This window comes from Anguilla rostrata, chromosome 15 (genome assembly GCF_018555375.3).
Source record: "Anguilla rostrata isolate EN2019 chromosome 15, ASM1855537v3, whole genome shotgun sequence".
Classification (NCBI taxonomy): domain Eukaryota; kingdom Metazoa; phylum Chordata; class Actinopteri; order Anguilliformes; family Anguillidae; genus Anguilla; species Anguilla rostrata.
The window spans coordinates 19,129,456-19,149,805 of NC_057947.1; the positions used below are offsets into that span (position 1 = coordinate 19,129,456).

Consider the following 20,350-nt stretch of genomic DNA (forward strand, 5'->3'; position numbering starts at 1 on the left):
TGTGGCATAAAGGCAGAGGCGCGTGCACGACCACCCTCCCCCGGAGTCAGGCGCCGGCTAATGGCCTGGTGTAGCCGTAATGGAAGCCTTCTTCTCTGAAAAAGCACTCTTTGGGGCAGAAAAAAAGTGTCATCATTTTCAATGGAATATAAATGGAAATGTGCTTTCTTACCAGCTCTGCAATCATTCAGAAGCTGCGGTTTTATCTACGAGGAGAAAAGGACTAGGTTAAAAAACTGCAGATAAAAGTATGAGTGAATGCTGGCCGGTGCCCACCAGAACCTAATGAAGGGTCTTGTTTTTTTGTAATGCACAAGTTCGGTGACAAAACATTATATAGAAAAGATTTGCATTTTCGAATGTTACTTTTTTTTTAAATTTGCATTCACCTCACTCTAATGTGCATTTGGTCCAACGTTTGGCAGCATTTACAATCTTCCTGTACACTTTTATGAATCCTGTAATAAAAGAAGCGTTGTTTATTAAAGAGGTGTAATGAAATCTTCTAATACTCTATACAAGTTTTTGAAATATGGATTGAAAGTATCATTTGAATTTACAGTATTGTCAGCATCCAGAATACAATTTAGAAGGCCGTTGTTATCTGTGATATATTACAGGCACTCTAGAATAGGGAGGTTTTCATTTTAATATAAAAGTACTCTAAATGAGTAATGCAAAGATGTTTGTTAGCCTGATGGTGATAGCATTAACATGGCTGATACATTTGGCCAAGCCATTTAATGAAATCCAGTGATAAATGCTATTAAAAGCTGGTCTTTTCATTCAGGATGCTTTTTATTAATATAGAGAGAAACTGCATGGGCATGTAATAAAATAAAAGCTTGCATATACAGTATATAGATTCAGCAAGCACACCACTACACCATTCCTTACACTAATTCTGTTGTGTTGAATATTGGCATAGGTGAATGGTCAATATAAAAGCTGTTTATTGGACCCTGTCTCATTACCCAGAATTAATTTCCCTTCAACGCCTGTCTGTCATTGGCAAGCCGAGAGTAATCCATATCTCATTCAACAGGCTGAACTGATAAAAAAACAACCTCAGTGTAATCAGTCTCACCCGTAATAGAGTTACTCCTGTTCCAGTTTTTTGTTTTTTTTTGCCTGCTCTATTTTCAGTTAAAGTTCAAAAGATTTGAATATGGCATTCATTAATGAATATTTGGGTTTTCATTTTTGCTTGAGATTTCATATCATTTTTAATAAGCCGTGCCACCTTATGTAGGACAGTGAGACAAATAATTGTATTGTTATTTAAAAATATTCATGTGCTAGATTATGTAGGGCTGTGAGACATCTTTTTATTGGCATATTTGTGCCATTTGTGCAGTGACTCTCCTTCAGTCTCAGTGCAGTGTCGGATATCTAGTTTTATATTTTCACCTTTGAGAGAGAGAGACAGTATAATGTGATCTGGCAAACTTGCTCATAGTCCACATTGTGATTAGATTAGATTAGATTAGATTGTACTTTATTGTCATTTTAGCTCACAAATTGAACAAGCTGTATTCGAAAGCAATGCTACCCAATGTTTCCTAAATTCCTAAAGTAACTTGGCCCTTTGTGTACAAGCATACAGTACATTAATTAGGTGGATAGGTTTGTGAAATGAAATTACATCATAGGCTTCAATATGTTAAATTTTTATCTGTATTTATGTATTTACACTCCCCCATCCCCCTTATGTAGTGTGAATGATTGGATGTTTCTTAGTGCAAATGTCTGTTTATACAGTTAATGTGAATGTTGCATGCTGCTAGGGAAATATCTCCATGAAGAAAATGAAGTATTGTCTGCAAGTGTGTGTGTGCACAGTATTTATTTTACAATCAGTAGTTATTTTAAATACTGATTGTATATAATCAGTCCTAGTGCAGTGGTGTGCCCATATACTCACAGCTGTAGTCCGCAGCCTAATCGATGGAGAACGCTGCAGCAATGGGATGCACCTACAGTTATGATCTGACTTTCAAAAATAGGGGACCAAAGAAAAATTCGTTTCTGATGTCACTTGTATCCTGAATGACAATCAGTATTCAGAGGGAGACACTCCTGACAAGCAAAGGAGAGCAGGTTAACTGGACCTCTAATCAGCCAGACCCAGCCTGCTCCGAGATCAGTAGATACTGGCATTGAAGATAAGATTATTGTCAGTGACATTCATTTACAATGTAGAGAGATCAATACAAATATCCCTGTAATTATGAAAACTAAAGGCAGTCCAGGGGGAAAACACTGCTTCAGAAATTGGCTTCTTTGAAATATAATGGAATAAGACTTCAGATTAATGTATGTCATATGTCTCTATGATATTGGAATGGCCACAAGAAGAAAATGTGCATCCAAAATAACTTAGTAACAGAGTAATACATTTTTTGTGCATTTTGTATAGGCTCAGGTGATTCACAAAATATTTTCATGAAGACTTTTTCTCACACCAGTGGACTGGTGTGTACAGCACTGATGTGATATTCTGTCACATAAGCATGTAATACATCAGACAGTTTAAGCTGGTTATTGTCTGGGACTGATTAATGAGCTTTAATTTAAATTAATTTATTAATTAAATTAGCCCCTTCTCTGAAAAACAATTATTTGTGCTTTTGACTCCTGGATGGTTATCAAATCCAATGAACTTGCAAGGCACAGGTGACTCGTTTGGACCAAGCCAGCACTATGGGCAAAGTAAGAAACAAACAAGCCCATCTTGTTCTGTTATTTAGAAATGTATTTGCATCGAGCATACCAGGGTTAGGGTCAGTTCATGAATAAACTCCAGTCCCAGTTCAATTCCAGTTCAACTGAGCAATTGGAATTGGAATTTGAAAAAACCTACAGAAAACAGAATTGGAATTGCAGGAAGTTGAATTTATTTTAATGAAATTCTGTGAAAATCTTTGTTTTGTTTTTCTTACCACATATCTGAGATTACATGTAATGTTATACAGTATATTATCAATACTATATATCATAAAATGTTAAAGATAACTTTCAGGTGCACAGGGATTCTTTGCAGTTGATGATTTTGGTGGGGAGACAGAGAGGACCTTGTTTGTCAGTATCTCCGTGATGTTGTGCCTTTCTCCACCCATGCACCAGTCAAGTTTGAACCTGGGGTCCAGGGTGGCAGCCATCTGCAAACCAATCCATATCTTCAAAATTACCCAGCCCTTTATCGATTGAAGATTGCATTGTTATGATCATTTTGTCTGGTTTCATGCTTGCCACAGCATAGCAAAGACTTGTGTAATAACATAACTCACGGTTGCTACATTATCAGCCGAGCATCGATCTGTTGCTTCCTCATAAAGGCTCCAGCATCTCGCAGAGCACTTTTATTAGTTTGATTACATTTGTTGTGAACTGAATGGGGGCTTGAAGCTGTGAAAAAACTTGTGAGGGGATCTGAGTAATTGCCCTCATCATCTTCAGCTGGCTGTTCCACCTTGTTGCATTTGCAGCCTGGAGCTTCAGATAACCCTCAACGATTTCCATTGGCCTTGTACTTTTGTAGCCAAATGATGTAAACCTCTGAACTTGTGCCACCGTGAATTTTAGAGGGCCAGCTTGTGCCAGGGCATCATGAAACCTAAGCTGGACAGTGTGGATAAAGCAGGGGCTTCTCTTGGGTGGTAAAACAAATCCAGGTCTTCAATTGCACTGATCTCATAATAATTATCATCTGTGTCACTGTCACAAACCTCCACTGGTGCGAAGCGAATGAATCTCTTCACCATGTTTACAGCATTATCAGTCACAACGACACACACTTTGCTGATAGTGTTGTAGAAGGCAATGGTATTCTCATATTTCTCAAAAAATCCTTTTCTACTGTTTCTTCCCTTGAAACTTTCACAAACCAGCATGACTCTGTGAAGTTCAAAATCCAAAATGAAGTGACCTGTCATGATCACATGCCCCTGCTGGACCAGATGTCCCCAGTAAGATAGATGTATTGAGCTTTCTGCATTTGTGCTCATGTTATCCTTGATGATAGAAGTGCGCTGTGGAATAAGTTTCTGACTCAGGTGCTTGCAGCTTAGTATGGTGTAATAAGGTCCTTATTTTCAGTAGTTGACAGAGGGAGCTGGTCATCGGCAATGTAGTGGGATGGTTGTGTTGTCCATGTCATACTGAAAGCTTAAACTTCTGAAAGAGAGATGTGGGCGAGTTAGACCTCCCCCCCTCCCCCGTGTGTTGTTGCCAAGGTCACTCATCAGAATGAAATATGAAGAGAGAGGTACAAGCCATGACAGGGTCACCCAATAAAATGTGTCTGAGTCTCTCAATTCTCTGTGCAGACTGACTTGGGGATGATAAGATATCTGATGCAGATTGAAGTGCTTAAAGTGCACTCCCTCCACACTGCAGAGATTATACTCCAGTCACGTTTTACTCCTTTCCTGCAGCTCTTCTGCTCCATAAAATATTTAAAATTGATGATCCGGTGCAGAGAGGGTGGTGGGGGGTTGGCGTACGGGAAGTAAATGGCATAAATTTTGAGAATAATAGACAAGATGCTGAATGAGATGGGACCCAATGCATTCCATGACTGATTGAATTCAAATCATAACCATTTCTCTTCTCTTGAGATGCTGATAGCACATAACACACAGTGATCTTATCAAGTTCAAGTTATCACATATCCAAGTGCACCTTCCAGTTAACATCACTACATGCAAAACACTTGCAAGAATTTCCTATTCTTTTCCTAATCATTATGTTAATAAGTATAACTAAATATATACTGTATTTAATACTTGTTGTAGTCATGCATGCTACAGTATACATGTATATCTGCTCTTATCTTATGGATTTATATGATATTCAGGTGAGTCTCGCAGGCATAAATGTTCCACTACATGAATGTCTGTAGAATAAAACATTCTGGCCCCAGTAATTTTAAATATAAACTACATGTGACCCTTTAGTCAACATTAATGATTCCAAATTTAAGTAAAATTTAGAAGTCTTTCAATACTAGATTATGGTGACAAGATATGTATGGCAGGGGATTTCATACTGCTGAATTATGCAGAACAGAATGCATTTAACTAAATTATTTTTGAGCATGTCAATAAACAAAGGATTGTCTTCTGTAGATGGCAGTTTGTTTGGTTTACCATCCCCAGTTACAGCAGCCAACAGTCAAACCAGAATGCTCCATTTTATAATTGCATAACATAAATCAGGCTGAACTACGAACTAGATGTTTCAAACAGAAATAATGTTGGTGAATGAGTCATGTGACAAGTATCCTTGAAACACTCATTCTTTGTTACAGTTAGTTCAAGGGAGTCTTAACTATGGGGTGCCAGATATAACACACAATGCAATTAATTTACAATGAATTTTCCATCCATTTACTACTACACTTTCCCTTGTACACTGTAGAGAAAGTATATGTAACATAATTTATGCTGACACGTAGGTTAACATTTTGGTAACCTGTCACCATTACTACATAAACATCTAATTAATGCACCAGTACCCTCAGCAACTTAACCCTAACTCTATGCTTTAGACTTACTCCCAGCCCTCAATCCTATTGCTGCCCTGGGTCTCTAAATCTGGCCCTCATTCAGCCCCTAATCCTACCTAGCCCTGACCCTAATGTACTCTGATATAAAAGGGTCATTACAATTTAGGTCTGCCTGTATAATTTTAAGGGTGGCACATTCCATCTTTGGGTGTCATGGAGGTGATACAATTTTAGTTTTCCAGCTACCTAAATAGCATGGTCACTCTAACCTTGACCCTGGCTTCAAACCCTAACTACACTATCCCGAATCAATCCCTAAATCAAACCCTAATCTTGGTAAATATACTGTGTTAGATTACCACCATGTTAAATATCCTGAAACATCCCAACACTTCTAATCCAATCCTTAGAAATCCCTCCTACCACTCAACAGATTGGTGGTGAGGGGGATTTCTGAGGATTTAAATGTTCTCTCAGCCAGCCCAAAATGTTATCTTAGAAGTCACCTAAACATGGGTAATAGGTGTTTAAAGGGATTGATCGGTTCACTGTAATTAGATTTTTCAGTGAAGTGTGCATCACATAACCCCAAAAGTGAATTAATATCAGCTTGCTTACCTTGCGGAGAAACCATTGATTTGCAGAGTAATAATTGTGTGCGGAGTCTTATTTCCTTCTAAAAGAAAACATTAATCTCTGTGAAAAGGGCCAGCTTGCCAGGGTTCATACTACACTGAGGAATCCCTTCTCCTCTCATTTTTCCAGCATGACTGAATCTGTGCACCTCATTTCTGTTCTAATGGAGCAGTGTAGTGCTTGTAAAATGTGTGCGGTGGGAAAACATGCCCTGTGCATAAGATGTAGGAGTGCAAAAATGAAGCAAGATACACTGGTGAAGGATTGTTCAGATGATGCTAAAATCACACTGTCCTCTAAATAGAGAACACGTGCTATTGGCAATGATGAGTACCAATAGACCAAATGAATGGATAATGGCAGTAAATAATATTTCTCTGAAACCTTCTAGAATATCTGTTCTTAACTTGAAATGTGCATATTGTTGTGCTATTGGATAAATGTTTAACTATAAGAATTCAGTTTGCATTCCTTTAAGAATTTTGTGCAGTCTTGTTAGAAGGTTTTGCATCTGCACCAGCCCCATTCCACCCCCACAGCAGTGTACAACACAGTCACACACACACACACGCACACACACACACACAGACACACTCACGCACACACACACACACACACACACACTCACACACATACACATACACATACACACACACACACACACACACACACACAAAACGCATACACACACACACACACACACACACACACACACGCACACACAGCATATTGACGGTAATATTTTGTTTTTGATGTTCTCTGTTGCTTGCCACCAGCACTAATCGCAAACAAGTTGTTTATGCCAAGGGTACCCTGTTAATTTTAGATTGGTGGGGAGGCAGCTGCCATCACTGATGCCATGAGGAGTGGGTTGGGGGCGGGGATTTCATGGTCTGAGTCAGGCCCACGTGACCCCGGGGAAGGTATTTATTTGCGGTCCATTGGCTGTCAGCCTGATGAATATTGATCAGCAGTTCAACCAGGGGAACTGGCTTAGCAGGTGAAGCTGAGCTGTTTTGACACAACCTTTGTTTTGGCTGCCAGGGCTCAGCCCCCCCTTGAGAAAAGAGACTTATTCAAGTTCTCACTCTCCAGATACAGAATTCTAATCCTTACGCTTTCAGATTTTTCTTTTTTTTTTTTTTTTTTTTGGTTTAATGTGCATTGCAATGGTAGATGGGAAACATTTGGTTGTCAGAGGTAGTGTGTAATACCACATTTTTAGTGGTAAAAAGGTTTTAGTAATCCATCTGATATGATGTGACAGACTGGATTATGTCTTTCATCTCACGTACTGTAAGTCACCTTTCAGGTTTCCTTTTATGACAGTGAAGAAGATAAAGAAAGACTATTTCTACTTCTATACATATATTCCCCTAATTTCCCCGAATGCTTAATTGCATTTATATTATTGTGCTCATTGCTGCAACCTCCTCGGTCAATTCAAGGAGACATGGAGAAGCACATGCTTTCTTTAGAAACACCTGTCACCTGCTGTTGCTTTTCATCAAGCAGTCCACCAGCTAAGGAGCACAGACATTGTGCTCCTGCACAGCTCCAATACTATGGCCACTGGAACAGTGACTTAGCTGGCTGAACCACTCAAAAGTCCTTTTTAGAAAAACTGCCAGAACAAGGAATTCAAATAATAGTAGATGAATGATCAGAAGAGAAGGTAGAAAATGCATTTGCACATTCAAAAGAATAGAACCTTATGTCACAGTAGGACATGTGTGCTCAATCTGAGGGTGTACGAGAGGTACAAGGCAAAGTAGCTATAATGGTTAGCACAGCTTGGTCTGTAGGGTTTGAGACACAATTTCTTGTGCTGTACAAATTTCCAAGATGGAGGACAAAGTCAGTTGCCTCAATTCCGCAGTATAGCAGTAGTGGCTCAAGGATTCTTTAAATTGTACTGTGTAATTGTACTGCAAAGTACTGCTTAAACGCCAAAAGAATATTTAATGCCCTGTCATTTGCCATATTATTTCCCAAACAGCAAAAGAACTAAATATATTACGATGTCTGCTTGTATCATATAAATTTTGCCGTGGAGTGAGAGAGACTTTGTAACTGCAATGACCCCTCAGGCATAGATAAATTAATTAGGTTTCCAGGAAGTTGTTTAAGTAGCTTAATAGTGATCAGTTAACCTTTTTGATTTAATGAGCATTATGTTTTAATAAGAGTGAAACAAAATGGCAATTCCCACACAACTGCTCTTTCCTTTTATCATTTAAGAAATCTATGCCAGAAAAAGGAGGTATTCTGCTTTTGCACCACTTATTTCAAACGTGCGTACAGCCTTCCTCCCCAAACAATGGGGCGACATAGCTCAGGAGGTAAGCGCGGTTGTCTGGCAGTTGGAGGGTTGCCGGTTCGATCCCCACCCTGGGCTTGTCGAAGTGTCCCTGAGCAAGACACCTAACCGCTAACTGCTCTGGTGATTGAGAGGCATCAATTGTAAAGCGCTTTGGATAAAAGCGCTATATAAATGCAGTCCATTTACCATTACAATGCTACAGTCAAATTTATGCCACCCAGCGGGACTATAGCCGGTCAGCAATGGTGCTGTCAGGATTCAATACCAGACCAGGAAGCACATCCACACTCTGAAGTGACATCCTACCAGCATGAGCGATCACACACCCTCTCCCACCCATCCTGCGCTTTAGTAAGGCTCCATATCCCAGGCTTCGTCCTCAGTGAGGTCTCTGTGGTGGTCAGCTCACCTCTACATTATGGGCGACCTAACAGTGAACCGAGATGAATTGAAATCGTCTGTTCCTAAGTGACAGAGCGTGACCCAAAATGGGAAAATCACCTTCTGACTCTCAGGCGATGAAAAATGTGCAAGCAGACTGTCGGGAAATGAGCATTAATATATCAGAGAATATAAATGTTTACGAGAAAAGGCGGCAGCACGCCACCCTCGACCCCTAACTCAAGGGTGTTCTCTGTGTCACAGTGCTATTAGCCTGAGAAACGACAGGAGGAAGCAAAAGTCAATATAAGTCTATATTGAATAGAAAGGATTCTGTCTGCCTGAGGCTGGCTGCAGTCTAAAGTGCAAGGATACATCAGGCTGGGAAATATGAAACAGGATATTCTTTTTTTATTGGTTTGCAGCAGGGTAGAAGCGTTGTAGGGTAAATAATGGGGGAGAGGAGGACATTTGTTACATACTGTTGATGGCAGATATGGGAGATTTATTCACATGCACTAAAACTCAAAAAATGAAGAGTTTTTGAAAAGTCAATGTGATGTATGAAATTTCTTCAGGTGACTGGTGGTCTTCTTGACCTGAACATTATCTGGGGCTTTAAAATTCCTCAGGCAGCGGACCAATGGCTTGCAGGGACATAATGCAGTTAGTGTATTATCTCATTATAAAACAGCCCGACCCTATTTTCTGCTTCAATGAGCAAGAGGACACAAAAACAGCAAAATAACTATGTGCTCCATGCATTTTTCTGTATCACAATATGTGTTCTGGGTAATAGGTTTCATCAGCATTTCTTCAATGAACAAGTATTTCAATTAATATGGAAATAGTTGGAAAACACGTACATGACATGGGATAGATTCTTCTTTTTTTCTCAGCTTCATATGGGCTTCCTTGACTATCATTGGCACAACTCTGGTCCTCAGGTTGACAAACGCCAGTAAAAGACTTCAAAGGCAATCAAAAGCCTAGAATCAAGACTTGTGAACGGATTATGAAAACAAAATGTATAAAAGTATCATTTAATAAAAGCTGAGAATCTGCACTTTACCCATGTGTGAATTGTTTGATTACAAATCTAAAATTGTGTACAGAGCCAAACAGGGAAAAGTCTCTGTCCTAAACATTATGGAGCTCACTGTATATATCAATTTGCCATGTCCAATCCCGCCTGAATTTGGAATGTCCAATTTATAAACTATGTAGGAATGTGCTCGTGTTTGCCCTCTGCTCCCCACTCGGGAGAGTGAGGACAGCTCACCCTCACTCACAGTTCTCCTCCGAAACATGCGGTGTCACTATTGTTTCTTTTCATATCACAGGTGAAAAGCGGTGCGGGGAGACCCAATCATACTCTTGCACAGAGAGAAGACCACGAGTGCCCACACAGTACAGCAGTGGTCGCCTGACCAACTTAACACTGCTGTCCCTGCTGACTGAATCCCCCCCACATCCCTCTGGTGAAGCAAGCCATTTGTGTGCCATCCTTGCGGAGCTGCCAGCCACAGACGGCACTGGCACGGGCCAGATTTGATCCAAGTCCGTGTTGCTCACTCGAGCCACTCATTACCGGGTGAGCTACCCACCAGCCCTCGTTTTTTTTGTTTTTTTTTTTACATATTTGGACATAGTGCCTGAAGCAGGTCATTGGTGTGATGGACCGGGAGTCTAGATGCTTTGAGTGAGGAAGATGTTTCTATCTGTGAAGGTTTAACTCAAGTCAGAGTGGAATCACAGCACCAAGGTTACAAAGGATAAGAAGCCCTCGGGATCGATGGATCATAAACCTCAGACATCAATCAGCAACCCAACACAACAACCCCCCCCCCCCCCCCCACACACACACACACACACACACACACATAAATTAAATGCCGCTGTGCACTGAATTTCTGATATTAGATTGAAAGACAACAAACTGGAAATATTTTGGGATATTATTTCTCCCAGGTTGTCAAATAGAGGGTAAAATATTATCTCTCCTCTAGGAGATTTTTCCGGAGATAGCTACTTTGCGAGTTCTGATGTATAAAAACATTTTTTTAATTCTGAATTTTTATGCACACAATTCATGCAAGCTAGAAGTTATATATGTAATTGTACAGTGACTTGGGTTAGACCGTGTAGTCTTTATTTTTATTTGAAGTCTTGTCTGATGCATGCATTCATAAACTCCGCCAACTTTCTTCAATTTCCTTCAGAGTGAATTCCCTTTAAAAATGACTGTATATTTTTTGATTGATGTCTTCAGCAAACTAACAACCTTGTGGATATGTCTGGGATTACGGGTTAGATCAGAAGTTTTCTACATAGAAATAGAACTAAATGTTGTACCTTGCTGAGAGGTACAAATGAAAACTCCTGCTTCTGACAGTTTGCAGATCATCATCACATAAAATCTGAGGTTGTGCTTTGAACAAGTTTCTATATTGAAACTACAACAATGGTCGAATTCTACAAACCACCGCTCAAGGGTCCTTACTCGCTCACCTGCATACGACAACAGTTTTAGTTTCAGTATAGCAACTTGTTTGCAACTTACTTTTTTAAGCACATAACAAATTCAAAATTCATGGTTGAGATATTAATGGGTGTAATTGATCAAGTAGATCAAAACATGAATCTCTCTTAGTCTTACGTTAACCACAGACCTTATTTTCAGCAGAAAACATAATCCCTATGGGAAAAACAAAAATTGGAAATCTGCCAAGGGAACCAATGGTGGAAAAAACTTTCAGGTTGGCCTACAAAAAGACATTATCACTGTAGCACTCTATTACCTTAACCTGCATACTTATCTTTGGGCTGTGGATGGAAACCAGATTATGGGCCCTTGAAAAAAATCCACCCCACACTATTCCTGCGCAGTACAATTTTCTTGAGGGCCCCAACCAGTCAGGGCCCTTGGAATCATCCTACCACCCCCCAACCCCCCCACCCCGTTCGCACCACCACCCCCACCCCCCAATACGGCATCACTGCCTGGAGGAAACCCACATAGACATGTAGAGAATATGCAAAGTCCACACAGAAAGGCCCTCAGCCAAGATTCAAACTCACACACACACACACACATGCAGGGCATCCGTGCTTGTCTGACTGAATGACAAACAAATCATCATTTGAAAAGATGATATTTTTAGGTTCATCAGGAGGCTCATAAGACCTGGATTCCAGCCCTTAGGCAGTTTTCCACTGCTGAACCATGTGTACGCCCCAGTATACTGTAGTCCTACACATTTTAGAGTTCAGGATGTGTATATTAATTTGAGCAATAGCATCAAACAGCTTGAGGAATACTAAGCCAAGCCTACAGATACATTTATTAACCGATGAAACCACTGTGATTTATTGAAAATGTATTCTAGTTGATCTCACAAAGCTACTCAAATGCTTACATTTCAAGTAGTTTTGTTAATTTCTGAGGATTTCATAGGCATCTGCTGCAAGTATTTTGTATCGCAAATTCATTTCTATACATAGTTTGCCATTAATTTGTCTGTAAAGCTAAACATGCTGTTTCTTTCCTGTAGGAGCTGGGGATGTGTGGGCCCTTGAGCATTCCTTCCAAGAACCCAGCACCTTCTGCACTTTCTGCCTGAGGCCAGGTTTGAGCCATGTAGCCATGTTATTATAGTGAATCATTACGAAGGGGCAGAGAGCAAATGGAAAATGTTCATCTAGGACAGAAGTCAAAAGGCACATTTGCTTATTCTTGTGGAATATGTTAATGATTGTGAATCAGCCACAATGTGTAATCTTGCTCTGTGTACTGTGCTGTACTTTGTGCAGCTATTTATAAATGATCTAGTTGCATTGCTATGAATATGCCAAATAAATATGAAAAATGACACATGATTGATGGCTGGCTAACAGACGTGTAAGTAATATTGTTATTGCAACCTACAAATCTATGTCAGTAAAACATGTTTGTAAAATTAAAATGTCTTGATTTAAAGTAAACAGAAAAATGAAGTAGCGCTTACCATTCAGGTTAATCTGTAAATTGAAACTTGAGCCTTCGACGGAGCACTGAAAAAAATGTTCCATTGGATAAATCTAAAATTTAGCTTCAGTTTGTGACACCTATATGTGAAAAAATTTAGGATCATTTAAATGAACCTGAGATTTTTTAAATTGATAAAACCTAAAAAAATATAGGTGTAAAAGATGTGGCTTATCCAGTGAACTGTGTACCTGAATACCAAAAATCCTCATTTTCTTTTAAGATGATGGGATGAGAAAAGATTCTGTTCTCAAGCGACCGTGACCTGTCCGTCTCACTGATGCCCACATTTTCTGTAGTAAATTGGCAATAAACTGAAATGCAACACTGATCTGGCTCCGGTCATCTTTAATGCCACACTGAACTGGCTAACGCAAGCAAAAGTACATCTGGCAGAACACAGCGTCTCTTCCAGGAGTTCCAGACAAGGTTACGTGTCCTCCTCTAAACCCACTGACAAGCTGCATTTCACTATGCATCTTGTTTCCTCAATGAAATAATATATTGTATTATGCACAGAAATGTACGGGTGAGGGGGGTACATGGTGCATGTTTGTGACTGAGTTGTTTTGTTCATTCTTATCCAAATCTACTTGAGAAGCCTTTTTTTTGTTTTCCCGACCATTCACAGCTATAATCGCCTTACTGCCTTCTGCAGCTGGGTTTAACCTTGAAACCGAGGTCAGCCGTAACAAATGGAATCCACCTTTATTTAGAGGGCCCAGTCTGTGGCTTTTTATATGCGGAAGCCATTGGGAGAGGAATTTTAAGCAATGCTGTACAATGAACTATGTTTGAAATGCAAATGGTCTTGAGAGTGTGATAAAGGTGAGGGCGTGTATTAAGGATGTGCACTCTCCTCTTGTGCTGTCTGTGTCTGGCCGCAGGCTGTATTCAAACAAAGACAGACAGCCTGAGCCAGATTTATGCTCTGTCATGTCACTTTCATGCAGGCAATATTTACTTATTTATTTATTTATTTATTACTCTCAGTCATGTAGTTTAAGTCATGTAATTATAATAATGACTGCCCTTAGTTTTGCGGTCATCAACACCTGATAAGAGAGAATGCGAATACTAATGTGAATAGTCGCTATATAATATTTATGGTGAAATTAAAACTATTTAATACAGTGTTGTGTCTTACAAAATGACAGGCAATGGGGTAGATATTCTACAGTTGTTATTTCTTTTAGTTACTCTGGGGACCTCGAACAGCAAACGTTTTTGATTTTTTTTTTTTTTACCTAGTAATATAGATCCAATTACCTCAGACATTGTCATATGCTGCAGCTCATAAAAACACTGAGCTGGAGTTTGGGCAGGATCAAAATTTGGAACACCTCAAAAAATAAATAAAATCAGAACACTAATTTCATTGTGGGAAATAGACTGCACGTTCGCCATAAAGAAATATTGTGATTGTGGAGGTGGCAGTTGCAGTTACAGAGAAGGCACATCATGGGAATGTAGCACTCCATGCAAACATAGGCATCCTTTAATCTGAATATGATGAGATGAGTCCCATTATTTCCCCCCCGTGGGGATGTTTTCACCTTAAGTGAAAACGTAATCTGCTTTAATTGTGTGTCTCCCAGAGCATCACTGGCGGGTTTCCCACAGTTCCTTTCACCAGGAAGCCTGACACACTAATAATAACATCCTCCTCCTGCCTCTCCCACCTCCCCCACCTCCCCCAGCCAACGCTGACTGAAAACCTGCTGATGAGCCTGTCTGCCTGCCACCCATCACCAGGCCAGTGGACGTCAAATGTCAAATGCGTCTTTGAGGCAACATTACGGTGAGGTGAAGAACCCCATGACCCTGAAATCCTTCCTGCAGTCTGCTCCACCTGTGTATATTAATCTCTCTCACTGGTGTAGTTTGAGTATGTGCACCAGAACCATCCACCAACCCCCCTCCCCAAAAAGAGATTTAACATAATTTGTGAGAAGGCCAGCCAATGCCGCCATAGTTCTCGTCTGCAATATTTCCTATCCTCCTAATGATGGAGTCCAATAGGCAGTACTGTAACTCTAAGTCATGGGGGGGGGGGAGGTGTGGGGAGGGAGGTTTGAGGCAGACTTCTGCCAGTTTCTCTGCGGTCCTAAATATGGACTACCTCCCAAGGGCCAGAATGAAGGAGTCACACAGCCAGGATATAACAAGAAAAGGCTGGGGAGTGACCTTTTCTGCTAAGAATGTTTTGCACACATTTATAAATATTGTATTTCTTGGTGTTTAATTATTAGAGTCGTTGAGGGTTAAAATAAATTGTCACCGAGAGCATGAGCGAGACTAGAGAGAAAAGAAAGGAAAGACAGAAAAGATTAAAACATAAAAATACATAACGGCAAGAATGGACTCATCATTTTACGTAGAGAGAGAGTGATATGGAATTGAAGTTTGAACCCCCTCTATATGTACCAGAGTGACCTTTTCTTCACTTTATGAAGGGTTCAACATGTGTGCCCCTGTTCTCAGGAGTGAGAGACAAGATAATATTTATGATGAAATCTGTTGGGACAGACTGTCCTTTTTTTGCCTAATTGGCTATCTACATTTATGAGGAGAGTGTCACAGTCCGTCCTTTCCTATTTATCAGTGCCTTTGTGCTTGGATACAAAAACAGAGACTCATAAGCTTGTCAGGAAGTGGACTGCGTATAATAAAGCATAAGTGTAAAATTCAGATATACATTTTGAATTATTCATTTATAAATTAGGTAAATAACCAGCATTAATGTCTTTATTTTGTTTCTATAAAATAGGTGTAGTTAACCTTTCTGTGACCTTTCTATGCTTGCTTAAGCAAGTGTGCACTAAATACAATTTTATGTCAGAAATGCACCAATACAATGAGAAATTCGATATTTATTCTAATAGGTTTTAGTCAAGTTGTATTCAAGTTTTTTTTGTTGTTTTTTATAAAAAAGACAAATTGAAATTTCATGGTATAGGATAGATTTTCATAGCATAGGCACATACAAAATAAAATAATGTTTATTATTTGTGCTGCCATAATTGCCTATGTTTTTCTTTGTGACTTTTTAATTTGGAGCATCATCACAAGAATTAAATTACAAAAATATATTTTAAAAGTAGTATAATGGGTGAGGAGCTGGTCACAGGTTTGATTCCCAGGTAGGACACTGACCGGGAATACCTTAGAACAGTATTCACTGTAAAATCATGTAAACATTTGGGCTTCACGTTTCAAATTTTTATTTATTATTTTTTTGTATTTGTATACTTATAAACTGAGCAAATGGTTTTTATATGTGTAATGTAACTTTAATTGAATCCCAAACATATTACAGCTGCACATCAGAATGAATTGAACACACTTATCATTTAAAAAGTGCTATGTAAATAGCTGTGTACAAAACAACCAAACTTATCTGATGAACCAGATGGACCAGTAGATTCCCATTTACTAGTTTGAAGGGAAATGTGCTTTGTCCATCTCTTCAAAATCTCACAGGCCACAGAATTATAATGCAATTGGACAGTGAACTGGATAAAATGAATGCAAGAAGGAAGTGGAGCATTAAATTTAATTCAGAATTAATTTTCGAGCATACTGTAGAAAAATGAAAAAATTAAATTAGACTTACTGACAAGAATTTTGCTTGGAGGGCTTTTAATTTATAATGTAAATTTAGTTGTTTCTAGTACTTAACCTGATAATACAATTGAAAATGAATTCTCCACTCCTGGAAAGACCCTAACCCTAACGTTAACCCTAACATTGCTGCACCCTAGTCAATTTACATAGAACATCAATTGGAAGACTTTGGGCCCTATTTTTGTGATAACCAAAGTGGAGAATACATTTTAAAAATTCATAGGACCTTTTGAACGTGCAAATTATGAAAAATCTGTCATTATATCATTCAGGGGGATGGTGAATAACATTTATATGGAAACCAGAGTGAAATAAATTAATAAATAAAAATTGCTAACAGACTTATAATATTGATGTCCATAAAAATGGGCAAAATACAAAAGACTATAGTCTTATGCCTAAAATTGGGTATAATAAAAAAAGATTGGGTATAATATTTCTATGCCAAATAAAGTGAAAGAAGTTAATAAAAAAATGTTTGCAGATTTTAATGATGAAAAAATTGATTTCCATGGAAATGAGCAAATATGTAAGACTATAGTCTTATGCCCAAAATGTGAAAAATCAACAATAATTTTAAATATGGAATGTTTTCATTCAGGGAGACGGGGAATAATGTTTCTATGCCAAATAAACTGAAAGAAATTAATAAAAAATTGTTTCAAGATTTATATAATGAAAATTGATTTCCATGGCAATGGGAAAAATATATAAGACTATAGACTTATGTCCAAAATGTGAAAAATCAACAAAAATTTTAATATGGAATGTTTTCATTGAGGGAGATGGGGAATAATGTTTCTATGCCAAATAAAGTGAAAGAAATTAATAAAAAAATATTTGCAGATTTTTATATTGAAAACATTGATTTCCATGGAGATGGGCAAGTATGTCAGACTATAGTCTTATGCCCAAAATGTGAAAAATAAACAAAAATTTTAAATATGGAATGTTTTCATTCAGGGAGATGGGGAATACTGTTTCTATGCCAAATAAAGTGAAAGAAATTAATTAAAAATTGTTTCAAGATTTTTATGTAGAAAAATTGATTTCCATGTAAATGAGCAAATATGTAAGACTATAGTCTTATGCCCAAAATGTGAAAAATCAACAATAATTTTAAATATGGAATGTTTTCATTCAGGGAGATGGGGAATGGATGACCAACTGGACCTCAAGGAGCACATCAAGGCAACATCAAGGTCCTGCAGATTCCTCCTATACAACATCAGGAGGATTCGACCATACCTGACGACGCACTCCACCCAGCTGCTCGTCCAGGCTACGGTGACCTCTCGCCTTGATTACTGCAACTCTCTCCTTGCAAACCTGCCAGCCCGTGCCATACAGCCACTACAGATGATTCAGAATGCCGCTGCCCGGCTCATCTACAACCTCCCCAAATTCTCCCACGTCACTCCTCTGCTGCGATCGCTTCACTGGCTACCGGTCGCTGCCAGGATCCGATTCAAAGCCCTGACCCTTGCCTACACTGCCGCCAACAGGACAGCCCCCATCTACTTGCAGGACATGACTCAATTCTATGTACCTGCTCGACCACTCCGCTCTGCAGCAGCAGGGCGTCTTGTAACCCCTCCCACCCGCCCAAAGGGATCACAGAGCTTCTCCACCCTAGCTCCCCAGTGGTGGAACGAACTCCCCGTCCCTCTTCGAACCTCCCCCTCACTATCCATCTTCCGCCGTGGCCTGAAGACTCATCTCTTCAGACTATACCTAGAATAACCACCACCATGCTGTGTATATATATATATTAAAAAAAAAAAAAAAAAAAAAAAAACCCTTTTTCCTTGTCACTTGTTACATGTTGCCCCATCCCTGCACTTCTTGGTAAATTGTATTTGTCCTAATACTCTAGCTTAATCTTCTGCCTAGTTTGGCTTTGCAGATGTTAGACCAGGATAGTGTTCATTGTTCTCAGCTAGAAATAGCTGTACAAAATAAGTAATTGTACCTTACTGAACCTGTGTTCAGCAGTTGTCTACGATCATGAAAATGCACTTCTTGTACGTCGCTTTGGATAAAAGCGTCTGCCAAATGAATGTAATGTAATGTAATGGAATGGGAATAATGTTTCTATGCCAAATAAAGTGAAATAAATTAATTAAAAATTGTTTCAAGATTTTTATGTAGAAAAATTGATTTCCATGTAAATGAGCAAATATGTAAGACTATAGTCTTATGCCCCAGGGAGATGGGGAATAATGTTTCTATGCCAAATAAAGTGAAAGAAATTAATTAAAAATTGTTTCAAGATTTTTATAATGAAAATTGATTTCCTTGGCAATGGGCAAAATATATAAGACTATAGTCTTATGTCCAAAATGTGAAAAATAAACAAAAATTTTAAATATAGAATTTTTTCATTCAGGAAGATGGGGAATGCTGTTTCTATGCCAAATAAAGTGAAAGAAATTAATTTAAAATTGTTTACAGATTTTTATGTAGAAAAATTGATTTCCATGTAAATGAGCAAATATGTAAGACTATAGTCTTATGCCCAAAATGAGAAAAATCAACAATAATTTTAAATATGGAATGTTTTCATTCAGGGAGATGGGGAATAATGTTTCTATGCCAAATAAAGTGAAAGAAATTAATTAAAAATTGTTTCAAGATTTTTATAATGAAAATTGATTTCCTTGGCAATGGGCAAAATATATAAGACTATAGTCTTATGTCCAAAATGTGAAAAATAAACAAAAATTTTAAATATAGAATTTTTTCATTCAGGAAGATGGGGAATACTGTTTCTATGCCAAATAAAGTGAAAGAAATTAATAAAAAAATGTTTGCAGATTTTTATGTTGAAAACATTGATTTCCATGGAGATGGGCAAGTATGTAAGACTATAGTCTTATGTCCAAAATGAGAAAAATCAACAATAATTTTAAATATGGAATCTTTTCATTCAGGGAGATGGGGAATAATGTTTCTATGCCAAATAAAGTGAAAGAAATTAATTAAAAATTGTTTCAAGATTTTTATAATGAAAATTGATTTCCTTGGCAATGGGCAAAATATATAAGACTATAGACTTATCCATGGAAATCAATATGTTGAAAATATTGATTTCCATGGATATGTGCAAAATACATATTACACAGTGCATTCAATTATTACAATTTTTTTCAAGACATTCATGAGGAATAATTGGATTCAATGGATAATCATCAGAATACATAACACTCAGAACTCACAAATTGATTAAATACATTTTTGATTTAAAAATGTTTCAGTTGAAATTCTTTTAAATTCACAAAATCACAATTCAATGAATTAAATATTTGATGAACACATTCATTGACAAACCTGGAGTTAACAGCAATATATATATAACTACACTCTGATATTCAAAATGTTTTCATTTAGCCGAATCATGTTTATTCAACAACCACAATGAAATAAATGAATGAAAATGTGTTTGAAGATATTGATGAGAATAAAGTTGTTTTATATAGCAGAACACCCAAATGTGAATAAAGCAACCACTCTAAGCAGGCAGTGTTTAAATTTAGATGGATGTGAAATCAAGCACAATGAAGTAAATGAACAATAATGTGGCAAAATACACTCATCATGACCTAACCTGGAATAAACAGCAACATAAACTACAAGGCCAAAAGTATGTGGACACTTGGCATCCAACATCTCATCCAAAATTATGGTATTAAAATTTCATCTATGCCCAAAGAAATCAAAAGTTGGGCCACCCTTTTCTGCTATAACAACCTCCAGTCTTCTTCAAAGGCTTTATTCTAGATGATTGAACATTGCTGCAGGGATTTGCTTCCATTTAGCTCAAAGAGCATTAGTTAGGTTGGGCACT

At 38.2% G+C, this 20,350-nt stretch overlaps 1 long non-coding RNA gene across 1 annotated transcript; it reads left to right on the plus strand.

Annotated features, from left to right (window-relative positions):
* The first annotated feature begins 8,841 nt into the window (after window positions 1–8,841).
* LOC135241210 (uncharacterized) lies at window positions 8,842–18,673 on the plus strand. The gene is made up of 4 exons (XR_010325939.1): window positions 8,842–10,443; window positions 12,404–12,750; window positions 14,577–14,677; window positions 17,648–18,673. It is a non-coding gene; the product is annotated as an uncharacterized LOC135241210 (long non-coding RNA).
* Window positions 18,674–20,350: the final 1,677 nt, after the last annotated feature.